The sequence below is a fragment of the Quercus lobata genome, chromosome 2, assembly GCF_001633185.2.
Source record: "Quercus lobata isolate SW786 chromosome 2, ValleyOak3.0 Primary Assembly, whole genome shotgun sequence".
Lineage (NCBI taxonomy): Eukaryota > Viridiplantae > Streptophyta > Magnoliopsida > Fagales > Fagaceae > Quercus > Quercus lobata.
In genome coordinates, this window is record NC_044905.1 from 101,877,641 (window position 1) to 101,903,524 (window position 25,884).

The 25,884-nt window shown below is 36.2% G+C and overlaps 2 pseudogenes across 1 annotated transcript; both read right to left on the minus strand.

Moving 5' to 3' along the window:
* Positions 1-1,009: 1,009 nt before the first annotated feature.
* On the minus strand, positions 1,010-2,410 carry LOC115974075 (annotated as a pseudogene). The gene has a single exon (XR_004087835.1). The product of XR_004087835.1 is annotated as a G-type lectin S-receptor-like serine/threonine-protein kinase At2g19130 (transcript).
* Positions 2,411-23,423: 21,013 nt separating this feature from the next.
* Positions 23,424-24,800, minus strand: LOC115974076 (annotated as a pseudogene).
* Positions 24,801-25,884: the final 1,084 nt, after the last annotated feature.

A 25,884-nucleotide genomic window follows, 5' to 3' on the forward strand; every position in this document is an offset into this window, starting at 1 on the left:
TTATGAAGGCTTTGTTGCTGGGGTGATGCACTTGGCTCATTAGTTACTAAGGAGAGTGGAGTCTTTCTATCTTAAATTGCATTACATAAAAGGAACAATAAAAGCATTAGATAAGGGATGGACAAGCATCATTTTCATTACAAAAGAGTGCACTCAAGATTTTAAGTGTCTGTAGTGTAATAACTAATAAGAATGGATTGATAACTTAATTTAGTCCCCTATTTGTTGTTGAACAAGCAGCAAAAGTATTTGTGTTTGTATCTCTTACAATTAAATTCCTCTTGTTTTTCTTTTCAAAAAAAAAAAAAAATCCTCTTCATTTTGTATTTTTTTTGGTAATATGAACATTCTTTCAATTCTATTGTAATGTTTTGAATATTAATATTAACATTCTGGAGCTAATGATATATCGAAGAGAATAAATTGAGCATGGTTTTGGGTGCCCTCAAAGCTTTAACTGTGTTATGATAAATTCTTTATTTAGTGAAAGTTGGGGTATAACATTGAAAATTTTGGGTTTGACCAAAGAGTTTGGTGAAAGATTGATTGCAAAGACGAGGCAAAATCATTTGCAGATTTCATGTAAAATAGAAGAAAGAATGGTATGTTAGAAATGGTCTAAAAAATCGATAATGAGCTGATTAGTGATTGTTTGTATATTCTATTTATTTATTTATTTTTTTTTTAAGTTCCTCTTCAACCAATTGTACTAAAATAACATTCACACGTTTTCTCGTGGTCTTTCAACAAATACACAACAAACAAATTGTCACAGGTAGAGACACTTGCATGCACTAGGCCACATTTTAATTTTTTTGGATACCAGGTACAAAACAGAAGACAAAAAATAGTCTCCAACGAAAAATAGCCTCCAAAAGAGGAACAAAGAAGCACACTATTGCTTTTGGCACCCATGATGGTCGAAATTACATTTGTCTTTATGCACTTGGCTCCTTAGCTTCTAACAGCAGTGGCCTTTTATCATAGTTTGTAGTAGATTAAAGGAATGATAAGCATTGTTATGACTACAAAGAGTGCACTGATTGTAAAGACAGAGTTAAGACAGTACCTTGTGCCCATCAATATGAACTTGAAGAAGTCTCAATCTCTTGAGAAACAATCGCTACCATTGGATTTTCTGAAAGGCGTTGGAAATATAGAGGAATTTGAGGCACGTCCACTTGCATCACTCCTTCAAGAATTTGAACTACCTGGCCCATAGTTGGTCTATCCCTTGGATCATCTTGAATGCACCAACAAGCAACTTTACAAGCTCTAATTAGCTCGTCCATGTTGGCATTTCCCTCTAATTTGTGATCTAGTAGTGTCAGAAGGTCTTCCCCTTTGTTTATGGCAATTGCAACACGAGCTGGAAAGTAGTTACGTATCTCTTCATCATCACCATCTAGCATGTCCATATTTCTCCTACCAGATACTATCTCGAAAATAAGCTTCCCATAACTGAAAACATTAACTTTTGGGGTAGCAGCTTCACCCGAAATCCATTTTGGTGCTAGATAGCCCCTAGTTCCCCTTATGGTGGTCAGCACACGACTGAAGTCCCGTCCAATTATTTTTGCGAGACCAAAATCAGCCATTTTTGGATTATATTCAGCATCCAACAATATGTTCTCAGGTTTGATGTCAAAATGCATGATACAATCTCTGCAATTATCATGAAGGTAAGCCAACCCTTTGGTAATCCCAATCGCAATTTGATATCTTGTCTTCCAATCCAAAATCTTGGATGCATTTTGGAACAAATGGGATTCTAGAGAACCTTTTGGAATGTAATCATAGACAAGAAATCTTTTGAAACTTCTACACAAAAACCATGAAGGCGAAGAAGATTGACAAGTTGGATTGCTCCGAGTGTGCTAACTTCTGCACGGAATTGCTTCTCACCTTGCTCGAGACTTCTTATCTTCTTCACTGCAATAGTTGTTGAATTCGGCAATACCCCTTTAAAAATAGAACCAAAACTTCCCTCCCCAAGTTTTTGGGAGAATTTTTTTGTTGCTCTTCGTAAATCTTGATACTTGAACAAAGTCAAAGAAAACTCTACTTCTTCCAGTACACCAACATAATGTCCCCTCCAAATAATTGCCAATACAATGCCAATGAGAAGAATGAGCACAGCGAGAACTCCAACAATCCAAGTAGCCTTTTTCGATATCTTGGTTTTACTTCCCACCAGTTTAGATGCAGATATGCGAATATGAAAATCTCCACCTAACGCTATATTAGAAGAAATTTGTTGTAGAATTATACATGCTCTTTTGTAAATTAAACACCCATTATTATAAGAGTAAGCAACACAATAACAACTGCTCACATAGATTAATTTGCATTCTTCAACATTTTTGACTGCTGGATGAGATGATGCTTCTGGAAAGCGCATGTTGGGCATTATGAGGAACTTGTCCTTTGAGCAATTTAAATGAATTCTTCTCTCACACCCTTCACTGTAGTCATCTAAGTCCCAATTTCTTGGATTTGTTGGTCTAAATCCTTTTGGGCAATCACAAAGACGTACATTCTGCTTACTGCAGATGCTATACTCCCCGCAGAAACCCACAATCTCACAACGTTGTTGAGGTGCTTTCCAAACCAAATTCCATTGGTGTAAATCCTCATCCCATACATAGAGAGTGTATTAAAATTGAAGAAGGTCAACACGGTGGAACAAGCAGAGTCAAGAAGAAAGAAGGAAAGACTAAAGGGGAGTCCACTTGTTAGGAAAACAAGAAGAACCAATTAGAAGTGACAGATGTCAAATTGTAATTGGATGTATTGATAATTAGTTAGTTAGTTATTTTTGGAGGGAAAATTTGTTAGCCTCTGTTAGCCCCTGTTTTCGTGTATATAAAGCATGGGTGATAATTATTTTGTAACTGCTTTCATTTTTTCAATCAAAGAGTAAATTCAGTTTTCAATCTCTCTCTTTTACTTTGTTTCTAATATGGTATCAGAGCAAGTTTTCTAAGTCATTTTTCATTTTTCTCAGTTCCCAAACAGAATTTAGTGTTTGTTTTACCTTTTCTTTCTCATCTATGGCTTCCGATTCCACAACCAACAATTAATCTCAAACTGCACATTTAGTACCTGCTTCAAATGCAACGATATCAGGTGAATATGCAAATAATCCTTTCTTTCTTCTTGGGAATGAAAATCCAGGTCTCATGCTTATATCGCAACCACTCACTGGTCCAGAAAATTACATGAGTTGGGCACCATCTGTGTTCTTGGCTCTAAGTTCCAAAAACAAGTTTGGTCTTGTGCATGGATTGATTGCTGAGCTTGATTCATCTTCTTCATTGTATAATTCTTGGAGTAGGTGCAATACCACAGTGCTTTCTTGGTTAACGAATTCACTTAGTCTAGATTTGAAGGCTAGTGTTATGTATATCAACAATGCTAGAGATTTGTGGATTGATCTCAAAGATAGGCTATCTAAGGGTAACACTCCTAGGTTGTTTGAGCTTGGGAAGGAAATTGCACATCTTGCACAAGGATCACTTTCAGTAAGTTCTTACTTTATGAAATTCAAGACCTTGTGGGATGAGTATGCTAATTACCAGCCTTTTACAATCTGTACATGTGCTTGTACTTGTGGTTCTAAGTCTTCTCAACTTGATACTCATCATAAGGAGCATGTTTTTAGGTTTTTGATGGGATTGAATGATGCTTATGGCCATGTTATAAGATAGATTTTACTGATTGAACCTTTGCCCTCTCTTAGCAAAGTGTGCTCTCTGATCTTGCAAGAAGAGAAGAGGAGAAACATTGGTCAAAGTTTCAACATGATTCAGTCAAGTGATGCTACTGCTATGTATGTGAATAATAGTAGAGTTTTTCTTGGTCATCAAGGACAAAAGAATGGAGGTAAAGGGGGTAATGGCAAGAAAGATAGGCCTGTATGCACTTATTGTGGCTTCAATGGACACATACCTGATAAATGCTACAAGCTACATGGTTACCCTCCTGGTTACAAGCCAAAAGGAGGTAACAAGGCCATGGAAAATCAAGTTGCTTCAATGCAAACCATAGGAAGTTGTGGATTTGATCCAAATGTGCATTCTGGTTTACTGTCTAGTGGTGTGCATTCTAGTTTCTTGCTTGGAGTAGCTTTGGAAGGTGCTGGTATTCAATCAGATTTGGCTTCACAGAACCATGTTGGTCACTTTGGTGGAGGTTCTTTTGTGAAAGCTAGTCCACAATTATCATTGTCATAGACTCAATGTGAGCAATTTCTAAATTTTTTGAAGTGTCATATGGTTGCTGGATCAGACAATGATGCTTAGATTGGTCACCAAGCTGCTTCTGTTATGACTTCTTACCCTTCCATTCCACATACTTTACCTTCCACATCATCCTCTCCTTCTACTTCATTAAAATTTTCAGGTAATTCCCTCTGGATTCCGCCTAATCTTTCCCATTCTATCTTTGCTGCTCAAGTAGTTGATAGGCAAGCATATAAATCTAATACTTGGATCATTGATACAGGAGCAATAGACCAAATGGTTCATTCTGTTGCTCAATTGACTTCAATTACCTCAATAGTCCATACTTTTGTCTATTTGCCTAATAGGGAACAAGCCTTAGTCACACACATAGGCACAGTGCATATTTCTTTCACTTTAATTTCAACTAATGTCTTATGTGTGCCCTCTTTTACATTCAACTTGATTTCTGTTAGCAAACTCATAAAATCACTTTGCTGTTGCCTCATTTTCCTTGGTGATTATTGTTTTATTCAGGACCTTGCTCAATGGAGCACGATTGATCTGGGTAAAGCACACAATGGCCTATTTCTACAGCAAGATTCAGGTTGTAGATCTTCTGCATCTATACTTGCTGCTATTGTTACTTTTGGTTCTTCATCAGATTTATGGCATAGTAGATTAGGACACCCTTCTCATTCTAAACTTCAATTGTTGAAGCAACTTGTACATGATGTTAATATCAATAAAACTGCTTCTTATTGTGATATTTGTCATTTTTCAAAATAGAATAAACTTCCTTTAACAGCTAGAACTCATGATGGTTTTAGATTTTTCTTAACAATTGTGGATGATTTTACTAGATGCACTTGGGTATATTTGCTCAAACATAAGTCTGAAACACAAGTGTATCTTACACAATTTGTTTCTATGGTGTCTACTCAGTTTAATTGCAAAGTCAAAACTATAAGGAGTGATAATGGAACTGAGTTCTATCTTAAGGATTTCTTTCAATCAAATAGCATTTTGCATCAGTTGACTTGTGTTGATACCCCTCAACAAAATGCTGTTGTTGAGAGAAAACACCAACACATTCTCAATGTTGCAAGAGCTTTAAGGTTCCAATCACAACTTCCTTTATGTTTTTGGGGAGATTGCATTCTAACTACTGTTTACCTTATTAATAGACTTCCTTCTAAGTCTTTAGGTAACAAAAGTCCTTTTGAGCTTCTTTTTAAATCAGCACCATCTTATAATCATCTCAAATGTTTTGGTTGCTTATGTTTCATTTCAACTTTGCCTCATAATAGAGACAAATTTGCACCTAGAGCTAGGAAGTGTGTGTTTTTAGGCTATCCCCAAGGCATTAAGGGCTATAAGGTACTTGATCTCACTTCCAATTCTGTTCACATATCCAGAAACATTATTTTCTATGAGCATATTTTCCCTAATGCTCTTTCCTCACAACCTTCCCTTTCTTATTTAGATGATTTCATTTTTCCTTATTGTATTTCAGAATCATCTCAATCTGTTGATACTATTCATGTTCCTTCCACTATTTCAATTGACATTCCTTCTACCACTGATGTGGATCCTAGCACCCTACCTGTTGCAACATCTGATGTAGCACCTGATGCACCTAGCACCCTACCTGTTGCATCATCTAGTGCAGCAGCTGATTCTGCAGAACCTGACCTTGTTGCCATTCCTTCATTGACTTCTAATCCTAGTTCCTTCCTTACTGTTTCACCACTTACCTCACCTTCAACTTCCAATCCTACTCTCAGAAGGTCCACTAGATCACATAAACCACCTCCTTACCTATCTTAGTATGCTTGCAAGTCTGTCAGTACTAAGCCCCACTCTAGTCTGCCATATGATGTTTCAGCCTATTTGGACTATTCTCACCTTGGCCCTACCTTTAAGTCTTTTGTTATGGCAGTTAATTCCACTTCTTTAGAAACTGCCTCTTTCCATCGGGTAGTGCAATATCCTGAATGGAGGGCTACCATGGATAAGGAAATAGAGGCTTTAGAGGTCACTAACACTTGGAGTTTGGTGCCTTTGCCTCCTAGTAAGGGCCCTATAGGTTGTAAATGGGTTTATAGGGTTAAATATCTCCCTGATGGCTCTAGTGAAAGATATAAGGCTAGGCTGGTTGCTATGGGTTTCACACAAAAGTTTGGCTTGGACTATTCTGCGACTTTTTCACTAGTGGCCAAGTTTGTGTCAGTCAGGATTTTGCTCACTTTGGCTGCTATGAAAGGGTAGTTTCTTCACCAAATGGATGTTAACAATGCATTCTTGCATGGTGATTTGAATGAAGATGTGTACATGTGTTTGCCACTTGGTTTTCACAGCAAGGGGGCCAATGTTGTATGCAAATTAAACAAGAGTCTTTATGGTCTTAAATAGGCTTTAAGACAATGGTTTGACAAAATTTCCAAAACCATTCTTCAAATGGGATTTGTTCAATCCAAATCTGATTACTCACACTCAAGGGACTTCTTTTACAGTGCTTTTGGTGTATGTTGATGACATTTTACTTACTGGAAACAATCCTAATTGTGTCAACAGCTTGAAGAAGTTACTAGATGATAGATTTGGCTTAAAAGACCTTGGTTCTTTGAGGTATTTTTTAGGTCTTGAGGTGGCAAGGACTGATGCAGGCATTAGCTTGACACAAAGAAAGTATGCACTTGAAATTTTGAAGGATACTGGTTTTCTTGGATCAAAACTAGTTAAATTTCTGATGGAGCAGAATCTAAGGCTTTCTAAATTTGAAGAGAAGTTGTTAGCAGACCCTGGAATGTACATGAGGTTAATTGGGAGACTACTATACTTAACTTTGACACGGCCTGACATTACTTATGCTGTGCATAGGTTGAGTTAGTTTGTCTCAAAACCTAGAGAGCCTCACTTACTTGCTGCTCACAGAATCCTTCAGTATATTAAAGGATCCCCGGATAAGGGACTTTTCTTCTCAAGCACCTATTATTTACACATTAAGTCCTTCTTTGATGCTAAATGGGCTTGGATGCCCTAATACAAGGAGGTCATTGACAGAATATGTAGTGTATTTAGGAGAGTGTTTGATAGCCTGGAGATCAAAGAAACAAGGGGTAGTTTCAAGATCATTGGCAGAGGCTGAGAATAGGGCAATGGCCAGTGTAGCATGTGAAATAATCTAGGTAATTCAATTACTTAAGGATTTAAAAATTAAGCACCTCAAACTAGTTATGCTCTTCTGTGATAATCAAGCAGCCTTGTATATAGCTACTAATCTAGTCTTCCATGAGAGGACTAAACATATTGAGGTAGACTGTCATCTGGTTTGAGACAAAATTCTGGAGGGAATGATTAAAAATTTTCATGTGAATTCAAATGCTCAGGTAGCTGATGTGTTTACCAAAGCTTTAGGCTTCAATTCTTTCACAAGATTGACACAGAAGTTGGGTTTGCAAGATATTTTCATGCCAAAGCAGTTGCCAAAGGAGTTACGAATTGAAACTCATCTTCAAGTCCATGATTTTCTAGTTTAGGACTTGAGGGGGAGTATTAAAATTGAAGAAGGTCAACACGGTGGAACAAGCAGAGTCAAGAAGAAAGAAGGAAAAACTAAAGGGGAGTCCATGTGTCAGAGAAACAAGAAGAAGCAAATAGAAGTGACAGATGTCAAATTACAATTGGATGTATTGATAATTAGTTAGTTAGTTATTTTTGGAGGGAAAATTTGTTAGCCTCTGTTAGCCCCTGTTTTCGTGTATATAAAGCATAGGTGATAATTATTTTGTAACTGCTTTCATTTTTTCAATCAAAGAGTAAATTTAGTTTTCAATCTCTCTCTTTTACTCTGTTTCTAATAGAGTGAGATCCCTGATGTTATTCAAAACAATTCTAGTGAATTTATAAGGGGAAACAACATAGTATATAAAATAGCTTCCATTCTTATTGGAAACATATGATACATTTATGTATTTGTTGGCCAATTCTTTCCTAGACAGATTCCCACCAAATTTAGTATTATAATTTGGATGATATTCCGAATTATATAGTACCAAGTGACCCGTTCCATTTTTTTCTACTTCTAATTCAGTAGAGAACCAGCCATTAGATGACCGTAGAAAATTAGTTTATGTTTCATTGGTTAAGTGTATTGAAACCAAGCAACAGCTTGGCCCCTGGCAGCCACGTATTAAGTGCTTCCTCAAAAGTCTGCCACAGTACAATATCATCTAATTTGTTTCTTAGGATAAAATTTACATTGTCAAGAAGCACCCTATGGTAGAATTAGAATAAGAGTCATAAGACCCAAGATAATCACTTCTAAATCCTTTTTTTATTACCAGTTGTCCATCCTTAGAAAGTTCTAGTGCCATAGAGCCTGGCTCCAAGCCTAAGTATGTTGAATCTTCTTCCCAAACCACTGTAAACTCTGCTATCATTTTATACCATATGCCTAAGTTACAGTGATGAGACTTGCCAGGTCTGAAGAAACCCATTTGAAAAATTCCACCTTTGGAAGTAAGGGTCTGATTCCGTGCCAGAGATTGACCTGGGTAAATTGTATCAGATGCAGCGACGAGATGGGCTTTGAGTACTGACATGATGAGGAAGAGTATAGCAAAATGAGACCACCATGAAAACTTGATTGTGGTACAGATTTCCTGATTTTGGCTTCTTCTTTGCGCCATATTGTTATTGCAGATTGTAAGGTTGAATTTATTCAACCATCTAATTGGCTTTATTCCGTGCCAAATTTGCTTGTAATTCAGCATTTAGTAACCCTGTATTTAGGTGGGTTTGATGTAAGGGTAGTGAGTGAGATAGAGTGAAGATTGCTCAAGAGTGTGTAAGAAAACAGAGACTCGCGGCTGGGCCTCGCGGGTGACTCGCGGCTTCAAGCCGCCAGACGCAGCACACGTGCCAAGCATGCTGGAAGGTGAACAGTCATGCAAGCTGGAGCACTACAGGACAAAACAGGACAACTAGCCATACGGTTATCTCGCGACTGGATCTCGCGACTTAGTCAAGCCGCGAGGTCAAGCCGCGAGCCACCCCTGTTTTGTAAAACCTGACGTTTCACATTCCTCTCCCACTCCAGTATAAATACCCCTTTTACACACGATTGTAAGAGAGCTTCCAGAGAGAAATTTGAGAGAGAAACCCTAAAGAAAAACAAGATTGATTCACCCACAATCTATACATTAGAGTCTCTTCAAATTCCTCAACTCTCTTCCTCTCCATTGTCAAATCCTTGAGAGGCATTATACCAAATCTGATTCTCAACATTATCATTACTGTGAGAGAGCTGTTTGGATTTCTGGGAAGCAGTTAGGAAGGAACCAATCTTCATTGGTTGATGCTACGGTCTAGTAGCGGAATCCGGGAAGCTAGAAAAGAAAAAGGTTCGGCGCAACCTCGTTGGAGTAAGAAGCTTGGAGGGCTTAGGTGCACTGGGTAGATTAGGCTTGGAGGGTCTATTGCTGTCCATGTATCCCAACTGTATTTTCTAGTGGATTGTTTACCGCTTGGAGGGCGGCGGAGAGGTTTTACGCTGAGGGCTTCGGTTTCCTCTTCGATAACACATCGCGTGTTGTCTTTGTGTTTGCATCTTCCTTCCTCTCTATCTTTGCCTTTTTATTATCTACTGTGGATTGTGTTTTGTTTTGGCTTAGATAGTTTTTAACCAATTCCATATTATAGCTTATGTTAAGTTTCCGCACACTTGTTGTTTGACATATTGCTTGAATTGATTAAGTTGTAATTTGGGGGTCTAAACGTTCAAGGGTGTTTATACACATTTTTGAACTTTCACAGATCATACTATAACGAATATCAAGTGAGATCTTTCTGTTTTCCTCTTCTCTTTAATTTTATTTAAGTCGCTTTTTTTAGCTCTGGACTTTTAAAGTCCAGAAAATCAAAGTCGTTTTAATGGTCCAAGAACATTGTCAAAATTGTTGATTTTTGACCTATGTAATTAGAAGACAGGGAAAATTGTTAAATATTTTGGAGTGGGTAAATTGTGCTCTATTTTTTCACATTTATTGGTAAAGATAATTTTGTAATATTGGAACTTACTCATGACAAGGCATAGGGCGACGTTCCAAACCAACTTGTCAGTCTTGCGTCTATCAACACGTGACAAACAGTAAGTCTACAAAGCTAAAGGAATTAACTTAGGACGGAGCCAATGATGAAGGGATGAGTGAGACTGACGGTTTTGACGTAACCCTAACTTGGTCTTCACACATACGTATAAGGAAATTTCTTGTGCCCACGCCTAGTTTGGTCAAAAAGACTCTTACAACAAAAGGATTTCGAAAAATACGTTTATGAGGACTACTATAAGGAAAAGACTTCTAAACCAAGGAAAGAGATGTCAACCTTTTATTACTATAAAAGCCCCAATATCCTCACTAACCAAGATATGCATAATTCATCTTAGTTCTGGCACTCTAGAGTTGTGAGAAGTTCTAACTTGATCTTCGGAGGGTATTTGACCGATATCACACCGGTGCCCTCTGTGAGGTTTTCTCTCTTTGTGTTGTGTAGGTGTTGTTTCTTTGTGTTGTGCAGGTGTTGTTTCGAGCACGTGAGGATTGTATGGCTTACTGTTGATTTTTTAGCATCATCATTTATTATAAACTAGTCGCAGACCCGTGCATTGCGCGATATAAATTTTTTTTAGGGTGATCTTATTAAATATAATTGGGGTAATAAGTAATAACACTCTCCCATTCTGTTTATATTAATAACAAAATATTTTAACTTTATTTAAGAATCTGCTTATAAATGTTTAACCATGGTTAGTAAAGACATTACTTATAATTTTAGAATTAAAATACAAATTTATAAAATACCAAAACATTTGAAATGACAAATCTCTCCATAACTCATTGGAAAAAGAAAAGGAAAAAAAAAAAGAAAAAGAAGGAAAAGACATTACGTAATATTTTGTGTGGGGCCCGAAATCTAGGGTCCCAGCCCACTTTGTATTAAGGGCCCAAAGCCCAGGCCGAGGAGCCCTACTGCTAAGGACGCGCAATAAAAGCTCCTTGAAGGCCCAAGGATGTGGCCGAGGACGACTTTACGTCCAACATCTCACAAAAACGCCTGAAGAAAAGGACAGATTCAGTACAAGAGCAGCACGAGAGAGAAGGCTGCCAGCACCTTAATGTGGAGTCCAGCGTCTGACAAACCCATACTCATACCATGCTATCCAGCTTTTCCTAACCACTCTGACGTGAGGATTGATAAGACGAGTAACCACTCCGAACAAGGAGAAACGGACACGTAGGAGAAGAATGGGAATGAAATACTAGTATAAAAGGGAGAGAGAGCTGAGAAAAAAAGGAAGGAGGAAGGGGGGGGGAGCCCCTAAAAAAAAAGAATGGCGAGGATGAGACGCTCCTCGAACTAAGTCCAAGGAGATAAATCTTTCAAACCCCATCCGTGTAAGGCTTAGCCCTACAGGCCAAATCCACCTTCGTATGGGCTTCCATGAAAATCCTGACTAAACCGTTGACCAACGACCAAGGTCCAGCCTTTCCAAACCCACTCTCTACAAATCATATTGTTCGGGCCCTTTATATACAAGCCCAATGTCATCCTTGGGTCGTTAAAAATTGTGTCCTTACAATTGGCGCCGTCTGTGGGAAGGCTTGCGCGTTGGCGCAGGTGGCGGTGGAGTCAACTCTTTAGCAAGCGGAGGTTCACAGGATTTCCTCTATCTCCGGCGACATGCAGTTGTTGCTCCAACATAAACTTCTGCTAGGGGCTACGCCTTGCAGTGCCAATGACGCGGGCAGCTCTAGGGGCTTCTGGCCTCAAGCCAGCTCTCCCCGCCTTGGTTTAGGGGCTTACGTTCGAAAAATAAATAAATAAAAAAGAAAAATTACAAGTTTTGGACAGAACCAAGGCCTTGCATGGTCCTCGGACTCAAGCCTATGGGAAAACCAAGTACACAAGAAAAATTACAAGTTTTGGACAGAATCAAGTCCTTGCATGGTCCTCGAACTCAAGCCTATGGGGAAACCAAGTACACAAGAAAAATTACAAGTTTTGGACAGAACCAAGGCCTTGCATGGTCCTCGGACTCAAGCCTATGGGGAAACCAAGTACTCAAAAGAAAAATTACAAGTTTTGGATAGAACCAAGGCCTTGCATGGTTCTCGGACTCAAGCCTATGGGGAAACCAAGTACACAAGAAAAATTACAAGTTTTGGATAGAACCAAGGCCTTGCATGGTCCTCGGACTCAAGCCTATGGGGAAACCAAGTACACAAGAAAAATTACAAGTTTTGGACAGAACCAAGGCCTTGCATGGTCCTCGGACTCAAGCCTATGGGGAAACCAAGTACTCAAAAGAAAAATTACAAGTTTTGGATAGAACCAAGGCCTTGCATGGTCCTTGGACTCAAGCCTATGGGGAAACCAAGTACACAAGAAAAATTACAAGTTTTGGACAGAACCAAGGCCTTGCATGGTCCTCGGACTCAAGTCTATGGGAAACCAAGTACACAAGAAAAATTACAAGTTTTGGACAGAACCAAGGCCTTGCATGGTCCTCGGACTCAAGCCTATGGGGAAACCAAGTACAAAGAAAAATTACAAGTTTTGGACAGAACCAAGGCCTTGCATGGTCCTCGGACTCAAGCCTATGGGGAAACCAAGTACAAAGAAAAATTACAAGTTTTGGACAGAACCAAGGCCTTGCATGGTCCTCGGACTCAAGCCTATGGGGAAACCAAGTACAAAAGAAAAATTACAAGTTTTGGACAGAACCAAGGGCATGGAAACTCAAGCCTATGGGGAAACCAAGTACACAAGAAAAATTACAAGTTTTGGACAAAACCAAGGCCTTGTATGGTCCTCGGACTCAAGCCTATGGGGAAACCAAGTACTCAAAAGAAAAATTACAAGTTTTGGACAGAACCAAGGCCTTGCATGGTCCTCGGACTCAAGCCTATGAGGAAACCAAGTACACAAGAAAAATTACAAGTTTTGGACAGAACCAAGGCCTTGCATGGTCCTCGGACTCAAGCCTATGGGGAAACCAAGTACACAAGAAAAATTACAAGTTTTGGACAGAACCAAGGCCTTGCATGGTCCTCGGACTCAAGCCTATGGGGAAACCAAGTACACAAGAAAAATTACAAGTTTTGGACAGAACCAAGGCCTTGCATGGTCCTTGGACTCAAGCCTATGGGGAAACCAAGTACACAAGAAAAATTACAAGTTTTGGACAGAACCAAGGCCTTGCATAGTCCTCGGACTTAGGCCTATGGGGAAACCAACTACTTAAAAGAAAAACTACGTTGCATGAACCTTAGAATCCATCCGAGGATAACTCCCCATTAACAGTTGGGTTAATCCCTAAACTGCACGGATCCCCCAGTCTACTCTCGGATCCTCAGTAACAAAGGGATTGATGCAATATAGGGCAATATGTTACCAAAAACACAATCGAAGTCCCTCGCTACTCGGCCACCCTCTCGGATGAATTATTTAGAGTTCATCGTTCTCGGACATTTGTTTTGCATGTATCGCACAGCGCTCGGCCGTTATCTCGGTTAGTTTCAAGAGTTTAATTTATTGAGAATTACCATTGCTATACTTGATAATGTCAGTAAGTTTAAACTGGTAGGAATTTGTTTTAAGGCATTTTTCTGCTCTAAGTATCATTAAAGGCAAGTGTATATTTAATATTCATTTACAAAGTAATTGCTGCCGGAAGGAAAAGTATTTAGAAAGAAATAAACTCATCTTTTATTAAGACAAAGAAATAGTACAGTGTACAATGAAAAGCTGGAATAAGCTTATACTAAAGCTAACTACGTAAGTGAAAAGAAAAGATACAAGAGAATGAAGATAAAGCCGAAGAAGAAGTGCAGAGGAGAGATTGGCTGCTATTCCAAGATGTTGTTTAAGGAAACCATTCCTCAATACTTTTACATGCCCATAACTCAGGCAGCCAAAGAACCCAACGTGGGGCCTGCACTGTTGAAGAAAAGGTGCAGAGAGCGCCTGACTTCGGGCTAGCACCGCTGAAGAAAAGGTGCCGGGAACCCAACTTGAGGCCCGCACCGTCGAAGAAAAGTTGCAGGCAGCCGGAAGTTGATGGGCCTACACGGAACCACGCCTGCAATATAGCAGACGGCGCTGATGGCGGAAATTCTTTCTTCTGACATACCAAAAATCTGGCATGACCAGAACCTGCTTCGGATTTTGACTGAAAGAGGGAGAAATACCATCTTCCCCTTGTCAAAACGGGGGACTGGCTTGAATCTGTGCCATCCTTGTCCGTACCACATCACCTTGAGTCTCATGAGGATTCGGTGCCTCTGAAACGTACGAAGACCTTTCATCCCCATCCACGCCTCAAACATCTTGCTTTGAGGCAGAATGGCACTAGAAATGGAGATCGTGGATATGGCAGAAGGAGTATGATTTTGAAGGGAACAGGAGAGTTCATATGTAAGGGGAGTGACCCCCTACCCTATTTATACATAGAGCAAACCGGTGACATTTAATTCATGCAAATTTCCAAGAAATGCTGCGGACAAGGCAGACTTGGCTCAATTTCCAACCTCATCCGCAGCCGTAGGATCTGAAGATCCTCGTGAAAGCGCGCCTCGAGTACCGAAATGTCAAAGGACTCCGCGTGAGTGAAAAATAAAGGAGTGTCCCTTATTTTGACACGCCTCCCCTGTAAATGGAAAAACACAAATAATAATAGAGTACAGGATTTGAGCGAGCCATAATGTGGGCCTAACGTCACCAAAACCCTCCTCCCCAACTAAAAAGTCGGGCAGCAGGATTTTGAGGGGCTATTGTGGGGCCCGAAATCTGGGGTCCCAGCCCACTTTGTATTAAGGGCCCAAAGCCCAGGCCGAGGAGCCCTACTGCCAAGGACGCGCAATGAAAGCTCCTTAAAGGCCTAAGGATGTGGCCGAGGACGACTTTACGTCCAACATCTCACAAAAACGCCTGAAGAAAAGGACAGATTCAGTACAAGAGCAGCACGAGGGAGAAGGCTGCCAGCACCTTAATGTGGAGCCCAGCGTCTGACAAACCCATACTCATACCATGCTATCCAGCTTTTCCCAACAACTTTAACGTGAGGATTGATAAGACGAGTAACCACCCCGAACAAGGAGAAACGGACACGTAGGAGAAGAATGGGAATGAAATACTAGTATAAAAGGGAGAGAGAGCTGAGAAAAAAAGGAAGGAGGAAGGGGGGGGGGGAAACCCCTAAAAAAAAAGAATGGCGAGGATGAGACGCTCCTTGGACTAAGTCCGAGGAGATAAATCTTTCAAACTCCATCCGTGTAAGGCTTAGCCCTACAGGCCAAATCCACCTTCGTATGGGCTTCCATGAAAATCCTGACTAAACCGTTGCCCAACGACCAAGGTCCAGCCTTTCCAAACCCACTCTCTACAAATCATATTGTTCGGGCCCTTTATATACAAGTCCAATGTCATCCTTGGGTCGTTAAAAATTGTGTCCTTACATTTTGAAATACACTTTAATTTAAAATTTTAAAATAAGAGAATTTAATTTTAAAATTAAGGTTAATTTTGGAACCTACCTTAAGTGGAAGCAAGTTAGTACACAATATTTTAATATTAATTTAACAAAGTTTGGTCAAACAAATGTAAAGGGTGAAAATATTTTTTTCTTTCAAGTTTGAGGTAGAGTGTTATTTCTTCAAACATCAAGAAAGAGGAATGTAATTACCTCTATATTATTGTTGTTGTTGTTATTAATAATTGATTTTTCATTTTCTTCTAAGTTAATAAAAACCTTACATATACCTTTTTATTTATTTATAGAATATACATTTTTTTAACCCTTACATATCTTTTTTTTAATGTCAATCTTTACATATACCTTAAGTAAACTCTATATATTCCACTTCTTTAGATATGCAAAATCATAGACTACTACTTCATAATGATAGTAGCTAATTAGTTTTATCACTTTTTTTCATAATTTCATTTATAACTTTTTTTACTATTATCATAATTTCATTTCTTATGTAATTTCTATTATTGCATGAGAACATCTCCTTTTAGTTATGAATTAGAGTTTGATTAGTTTTAAGTTTAAATATATTGCTATGATTGTCTTTAATTATTGATTGTTGATTCAATTTTTTAAATGAATGTAACAGTTGATTTTATTGCACTGTAAAATTTTTAATGTTCTTCATATTGGTCATATTTATTTTTTATTTTTATTTCTTCTTACAACCTCTTTGTTTTCCAATTAATAGTTTCTAATTGATATTTGATTTTTTTTTCTTTACCATCTCTCTCTCTCTCTCTCCATAGGCAACCTATTGTTTTCCAAAACTTGATGATTATTTTATTGCATTAAATATGCATTGTAGTTTTTTTTTTTTTTTTTTTTTTTTTTTTCATTTGATTTTGCTACCCTTAAGTTAGTATATCCATAACTATTAGTTTCTTTATATTATATTTGGTTTGATATCCTCATTATTATTATTATTATTTTTAATTTAGTGTTTCCCAATTGGCATTTGTTTTGTATTATATTTTTTCTTTGATGTATTGGGTTTGAGAATGAGTGTGTCCCTAGTATTACTCCACTTTATGAGGATACTTTTATTTATTGAATTTAAGTAAAATTTTAAAATTTTAATTTTTTTAAATAAAAAAAGGAGAGAAATTAAAATATAAATAATTTAATGATATGGAAGATGTGGGGAGACGAATAGTGATATTAAGGTAGAAGGTAGTGGGGAGATGAAAAGATAAAGGTAAGGAAAAAGCTTGGACAAATTGTAGATGAAAAAAAAAAGTACAATTTTTTAAGGATAATTTTATTGATTTAAATTTAAATAAATATTTCATGTTTAATTATTATATATATATATATATATATATATATATATATATAGATGTGACTAAATTTAACCGTTGAATAACATAAGATGAGAAGAAAAAAAAGTAAAAATAAAATATATAACAATAAATACCAATAAAGAGAACAATTGCACATAAAATATTTTTATTCTTTCTTATAACTCTAATTAAGATTGATGGTTTTTTTTTTTAATATGTATTTTAGTATTGTGTTTTTTTAATTTCCTATTAGAAAGTCTTTTCTTCCTTTTATAATTTTCATTGAATTTTGGTTTGGATTAATACTTAGTTGTTCTTGGAAATAGAAATTTGAATATGCCTACCAATTTTTTAACTAATAAATTATTATAAAATCTATTTTTTATTTCTTTAGTTTTATTTTAATTTTAGTTAAGTTAACCTTGTAATTTTGTGATGATTTCTTATTATTATGGTAATTTCCTTATTCCATAAGAGATTAGTTGTATATTAAGTAAATGTAACACACTACAACAAAGTTAGAAGAATATGGTTCACCTTAAAAAATATTAATGGAATAAACAAAAAAAAAATATATATTAAAATGATATCCACCCCAAATGTTTTCCTATAATGACAAGCTTTATCTTTTAACCTCTAAGAAATGCAATGCAATGACCAAAGGATATGCCCCTTTAATATATTGTCTCTAATCAAATAAACAAAGGCTCTTGTCCCTTTTAGGTACAGGTTTATATGGAATTCAATTGTTTTCAATTTCTTCTTTCTCTTGTAAGAAAGAACCATCAACCTTAATTAACCAAAAAAAAAAAACCATCAACATTAATTAGAGTTATAAGAGAGCAAAAATAAGATAACATTTAACAATTAAAGAGAAAAAAACAATTTAAAAACAAATCTAAATGGCATTAACCAATGTGGAGTTTTAATGAACTCTTGGTCTACCTAGAATATAATAGAGAAAATAAAAATGAGACTAATACTAAATCTAGGAAACATATATAGAGAAATAGAAATAAGGATGCTAATTAAAGAATACTGGCAATACCATCAATCCCGTTTAAAGCTTAATCATAGCTCCACTAATTTGCTGACTTTCAACTTTTGGCTAGTATATATTCAGGCGTTCTCCAATGCCATAAAATTCTTTATTGTCTGGTTTTACTTGAATTCCAGCAAACTACCCAATCAAATTAAGGAGAAAATAGGAATAATGATTCTAGTGTAGAAAAAAAAAATCCCAAAGATTAGTAATTTGGCATAAATAGAAGAATGTATAAAAAATTCATCGAAAAATTGAGAGAGAAAGAGAGAGAACCTTTTTTTTGAATTCTGGCAAACTACCCGATTAAATTAAGTGAAAAAATAAGCATAATGATTCTAGTGTAGAAAAAAGAAAAGAAAAAGAAAAGAAAGGATTCCCAAAGATTAGTAATTTGGTATAAACATAAGAATGTATAAAAAAATTCATCGAAAAATTGAGAGAGAGAGAGAGAGAGAGAGAGAGAGAGAGAGAGAAAACCTCTTTTTTGTGAGAGAAAACCATGCGTAGAATGGAATAGATAGTTACAAATTTATAATAAGAGAATGTGAATAAGAAGAGACAAAATAAAGGAAGATGAAGAGAAAGAAGAAGAAAATATTTATGTGGAGGGTAGTAGGGAGATGAAAAGAAAAAGAATAATATTTATGTAGAAGGTAGTGGAAAGATGAAAAGGTAAGGATGAAAAAAGTGTAGAAAAAGTGTAAATATTAAAATAAAATAAAAAGTAAATGTTAAAAACAATTATAGGAAAATTGAAAAGAAAATGATAATGAGGTGGACAATGACGTGGCTCAATTGGAGCGTAGTAACAATAAATGCTACGCTTCAACTTTTAGATATTATATATATATATATATATATAGATATATAGATTTTACCATAAATTTAATAAGTAAACCTAATCATAAATATAAGAAAAAAGAACACTATTTTTCATGATCCAAAAAATACCTCTTACTCTGAAGACTTAAAGTTTCTGTACACGTAATACACATACTCCCAAAAATATTTGTATGGTCATTATTGCCTTTTTTAACATATACAATTTGTATGGTCATTAGAGAGGCACGTGTCACTCCCATTGAACCAATTTTACGTCATTTGAATAATCTTTTCTATATTTTCTTTGAAAAAAAACAGAAAAAAAATCTCCACTTTCTTTATCTTATTTTATTTTCTTGGACCAGAACAAAATGAATAATTACATACTTTGTAAACAAGAAAAGGACCAAAACAGCCCACTTATGTGTCATGGAATTGAACACATCTTAGCACAAAAACAAAACAACAGACAACATAAACTCCCAATCGGCAAGTAATGAAGAAAATAATAAGATCATTTAGGAAAAGAAAAAGAAAAAAAGACCAAGTAGTAAATTGATTGAACAAAGTTTGTAAAATGGTGGAAGGGAAGGGATGTTTTATAGGATGGAGCAATGGGCGCGAGTTCTAACATTCAGCAGATTGATGGTCGTACAATTTTTTTCTTTAATATTTTAGATTTTTTTTCATAATGCAGTGCCTTGAATTTGAAATTAAGGCTTTAAGTTGCATAGTTTTGGGATTTTCTTGTTTTTATTGTACTATCTAGCGCACCAAATGTAGGAGGGCCTAGTTTCTTCAAAAATTGGGGCAGTGCAAGATAATGAAAACTAAGGGTCGTATGGTTCAATAATATTTAGGCAATTGAACTATTGGAGTTATGATCTAAAGAAATAGAACCTGCAAGTATCTTTCTTCTTAAATTGAATCAGAATGCATAGTTTTATTGAGCTAAGTTTAACACTAAAAAAATGTGTTTAATAGAAAGTTTAGATCTTTAAATCACTAGAAACATTCATCAACATGTGTTTGCTAGAAAATTTAATGCAAAATCATTTTCAAATGATTTTAGTACCATGAAAGAATATAAGACATAACTTTGTTGAACTAAGCTACTATGGATATTTTGCTTGACCCCTGAATAAAATTTGTCTCGCCAATATTCATTTGTCCTAGGTGATAAAGAACTTTCTTGATACTAACAGAAATCTCATCAATACATGCTTCTCATCTTGATGGGAAAGGGAAAAACAAAAACCTAAGAAGGAAATTTTTTTTATCAGTCTCTCTTACCTTATAATTATGTATATTTTGATATTTTTAAGCCCTCCCCCAACATTACGTATATTTTTATCAGTAAGTATTTTTTAGTTCAATTATTTTATTATTAAATTGTTACATTTTCTTTCAATGAAATACCTTTTTCCCCCCTATCTTATTCTACGTAAAATCTAAAATAAATTTTATTGTCTGCAGCTTGTTGTTGGGCCATGGCAATAATTGTGGTGGAAACGATTCAGGGTATTGAAATGCTTATGTCGCCACCTGATTTGTTTGATTCAGTGTGACCTAATGCATTAAGCATTGAAGGAAATGGTGGATATGGGAAGTCCACCCTTTTATGCTTTTGAATGGATCATTGATAATGGTCTCACTATTGAAGAATTTTATCCTTCCAAATAGTATGATTATTGTTATCAGCCTCGGAAACTGTAAGTAACGCGCCCTAATTGTTATTTTATTTGAAAGAACAATAGATGTATATAGAATAGCATATAATATTTAGGCCAGTAAACAATCAAATCAGAATTAGTTATTCGTCTTACTCTGAAATTTTTGCTGCTAAACTCTTGATTTTAATAACAATTTTTGATCTAGTCGAAAACATATAGGACCATTGCAATCATTTAGACTATGAGTATATTTGATAGACAAAACATAAACTGGGGCATTGCACCAATCTTGTTTCATGGCTTCTGAAGTAGGCATTGAAAGTTCTTGGCAGACATATTTAACTAAAAGGGCAATGTTTAGATACAGTAATTTAGATACTGTTCATAGGTATCTCTTTTAAAATTCTCCCACATGTCCAGTTCCTTAATAATGCAAATGGCAAGTTAACAATCCGTATCTTTCTTTTTTTCCCTGTTGAAACCCAACCTGCTGGCAGGAAAGAAACAAGAAAACCTCAACTCCCATTGAGGAAAATGCCTAAAAAAAAAAAAAAAAAGCCTTAACGGATTCCTTTTTTTTATTTATAAAAAAAGCCATAACAATACTTTAAATAATCTTAAATGACAACAATTAATCAAAGGGTAGAGCAGAAGTCCATTTTTTAAAGAGAAAGAGCAGCATTCATTTTACAATATTATTACAAAAAATTAGACATAAATAACCACAACAAATATGAATTAAAGTGTTTAAAAGTAATTACCAAAAGATAAAGTTAGTTCATTTCAAAAAAATTAATCTAGAAGAAATGATATGTATCATTGTTGTATGCTTTGAGAAGGGATGTGTCATCGTTGCATACATTCTCCAGTTTGAGGATCCAACTTTTATAAACACAAAATCATAGATAAAATAAATTCCCACTTGACAAGAGAAGATCATTCAAAAAGACCAAGTCGTATAATTGTTCAGACCACAAAGACAAACTTAGCCACTTAACTGTAAAATGGTGCAAGGGAAGGGCTTTTTGATAGGATGGAGCAATAGATATGAGTTCTACATTCAGCGGTTTGATAGTTGTATAATTTTTCTTAAATATTTTAGAATTTTTCATACATGCAATGCCTTGAATTTGAAATTGATGCTTTAATTTGCTTAGTTTTAGTATTTGCTTGTTTTTATTATTGTTTGGAATTTGATGAGTGTTAGCATTTTTTTCCCATCTTTTGCTTACAGTTATTTTTTTGTTTGTTTGTTTGTTATTATTTGAATTTTCATTCAATCTTTTAGGCCGTAAATAGCTCGCAGATAGCTTTGGTAAAGTAAATTGTAAATTTCATATAGAAATAAAAGACAGTTATAGCTTTGGTGAAGTATTTCTCTATTGTTCTGGTACCAGTCTTGCTTCTTATCATGCGTGGGCAACAGACAGCAACGGCCTAATATGGTGAATTCCACACGGGTCATTATATGGGCAAAGAAATTTTTATTCCCAATCAATTGCAAGGAATTTTAGAGGCATCAGGATTAGGAAACGGTTCTCCATTTAAAAAATAAATGGAGGGAATTCTAATTCTACTTGTTATCATGGGCTAGGCAACAGAGAGGAAGTAACAAGAAGATTAATGAATATGTTGACAATGAATACAGTCTTGCTGTGAAACATTTATTTGAATTTCTGTGTTATAATGATGTGTCAACTCTGTCAAGCTTCTTCTCAAAAAAAAAAAAAAACCCTTTGTCGAACACTGTATTAATGCTTTCTGAACCAGTGCTCCTCAAGTCATGAGAACAAACCTCAGCATTTGATACAATAATCTAGCAACAATTGTTAGGCAACAAAAGCCACTAAAAATCATGTATTTATCTTCCTTCAATAAAGTGGCATTTGCTCTAGTGTTTGCTGAAAAGCTCGGCATCATATTTAAATTGGAGGATAATATGATAGAGAGGTTTCGAACAATTAAAATAAATCCAACCCCATTTCCACTTTGGTTGAGCTGGATATTAATACCCAAGTCCAACCATAAGGGATTGAATTTTGTGGCTCCTATCTAGGCAGTTGGCACCAGATGTAGGGGGGCCTAACTTCTTCAAAAAATGAGGCTGTGCATGATAAAGAAACTGTTAAGAACAGAGATTAAGAACAGAGATATAGGGATTAAGAGAAAGACAATTACTTCGAGGGAACCAACCTCCTGAGTTTAGAGAAGAAGAAGATAAGAGAAGTTGAGACAGGTTCAGCTAATTTTCTGGATAATTCCTCATTGATCATGTTGGTAGCTTATATACAACTGAATCCCATTTCCCGCCTAAGCTAACCAACTAACTAACTAACTGAATTCAACTGAACTAACTAACTGAATAAAGCTCAGCAGCAACTACTCAACTACTAAACTACCCTGCTAGCAATACTAACATACAATTCTCATATGACTGTATCAGTACATACAGCATATAGCTACATACGACAGATAGCTAGTGAAATAGCCGCAAAGCCTAACAGAAACTAAGGGTTGTACGGTTCAATGGTATTAAGACAATTGAATTATTGGAGTTATGATCTAAAGAAATTAAGGCTATTCAGCCACGAAACCAGTCAGCAGCAGATTGGCATTTTATGATTCCATTTGAGGCTTAACAAGAAACATGGCAAGGAAAAGAAAGTAACAAATACACATCAAACAAGTTGTCACACAGAAGTGCATATTGGTAGGCACACCTACATGCAGTTGACTCCTTAGCTACTAACAAATGGCGTCTTTTTATCTTAATTTGCGTTACATAAATGTGGGAAAGCATTTTTTCACTGCAAAAGAGTTCACAAATGATAAAGACAAAGTTGAGACATAGTTTGTTTTACATTAATATGAACTCGAAGAAGTCTGAGTCGCATGGTCAACAATGGCATCCGTTGGATTTTCTAACAGGCGTTGGAAATAAAGAGGTACCTGAGGCGTGTCCACTTGCATAACTCGTTCAAGAATTTTAATTACCTGGCCCATAGTTGGTCTATCCCTTGGATTGTCTTGAATGCAACAACAAGCAACTTTACAAGCTCTAGTTAGCTCTACCATGTTGGCAATGCCCTCTAATTTGTCATCTACTAGTGTCAGAAGGTCTTCTCTTTTGTTTATTGCAATTGCAACACGAGCTGGAAAGTAGTTACATATCTCATCATCTAGCATGTTTATATTTCTCCTAGCGGATAGTATCTCAAAAAGAAGCTTCCCATAACTGAAAACATCAACTTTTGGAGTAACAGATTCACCTGAAATCCATTCTGCTAGATAGCCCCTAGTTCCCCTCATGGTTGTCAAAACTCAACTGAAGTCACGACCAATTATCTTTGCAAGCCCAAAATCAGGCACTTTTGGATTATATTCATCATCCAACAATATGTTCTCAGGTTTGATGTCAAAATGTATGATACAATCTCTACAATTCTCATGAAGGTAGGCCAACCCTTTAGCAATCCCAATGGCAATATGATATCTTGTCTTCCAATCCAATATCCTGGAAACCTTTTGGAACAAATGAGTTTCAAGAGAACCTTTTGGCATGTAATCAGAGACAAGAAATCTTTTTGAAACTTCTACACAAAAACCACGAAGGTGAAGAAGGTTGACATGCTGGATTGCTCCAATAGTACTAATTTCTGCACGAAATTGTTTATCACCTTGTTCTAGACTTCTTATTTTCTTCACTGCAATAGCTCTTGAATTTGGCAATGCCCCTTTAAAAAAAGAACCAAAACCGCCCTCCCCAATTTTTGGGGAGAAGTTCTTTGTTGCTCTTCTCAAATCTCTATACTTAAACATAATTAAAGAAAATTCCACTTCCTTGAGTGCACCAGTGGAATGCCTCCAAATAATTGACAATGCAATGCCAATGAGAAGGATGAGCACAATGAGAACTCCAACAATCCAAGCAACCTTTTTTGATATCTTGATTTTACTTCCAATTGAAATGCGAACATGAAAATCTCCACCTAACTTATTATCAGAAGAAAGTTGTTCTAGATTTCTGAGTGTTCCTTTGTAAATTAGACACTCACTATTATAAGAGTAAGCAAAACAAGAACAACTGCTTAAGCAATTTAATTTGCATTCTTCTACATTTTTGACGACCGGATATTCTGGTGCTTCTACAAAGCGCATATTAGGCATCATGAGGAACTTGTTATCTAAGCATTCTAGAGGCTTGCTTCTCTGACACCCTCCTGTTTACTCAAGTAAGTCCCACTCTTTTGGATCTTTTGGTCTAAATCCTTGGAGGCAATCAACAAGAGGTGAATTCCACTCATTACAAATTCAATTGTCCCCGCAGATACCCAAAATCTCACAACGATTCGGAGGTGTCTTGCAAACTGAATTCCATTGGTTTAAATCATTGTTCCATACATAGAGAATGATCTCCCCAGTGACATTCAAAACAAATCTTGCGAACTTATAAGGGGAAACAACAGAATATATAAAATAGCTTTCACTATTATTGGAAACATAGGATACGTTAACGTATTGGTTAGTCAATTCTGTAGACAAATGTTAAACGAAAAAATGTGATTGATGATACACGCCATTTAAAAAACAATAATGTAGAGTTGAAAGAGTAAAAATAAAAGGCATTTGAATAATTGTTTTGAAGGTTTATTCAAGTGTTGCTGTATTTTGCAATTGACTTTGTGATTTTCTGTATAATATTCATAATATTGTGTGTGCTCAGTGTTTATGGTTGTTATCCTGTAAATTAGTACCTTCTATTGAAATGGAGCACTCTCGAGAATATTGGCTTTGTTTGTTCGTTTGTGTATGAGTGTGTGTGTGTTTTTTTTTTTTTTTTTGGGTGGGTGACTGTTTCATTGACATAATGTGGTTTAGAAGTTCTGTTTTTCACATGAATTGAGATAGTTTGGGTGAGATGCTTGCTGAAATGACTGTTAGTGTATAGCTTAGACTAGTATAGCCCATTGGGCTTAGCCCAGTATACTGTACTTGTAGTTTACTCCTTTTACTTGTACTGTACATATACTTAGCCTATATAAGGCTCTTTATTGTACATTATTATATAGACATCAATATACAGACTATTCAGTCTTTCTCACACTTTATATTCTTAACATGGTATCAGAGCAATTCCTCTGACTTTCTGGTTTTTGTGGACATCTCCGGCGTTCTTCCGCTGCCCTTTCCTTCATCCAGTAGCCACTGTCAGAAGCGAGTCACCGTCGTCATGCCCACAGTC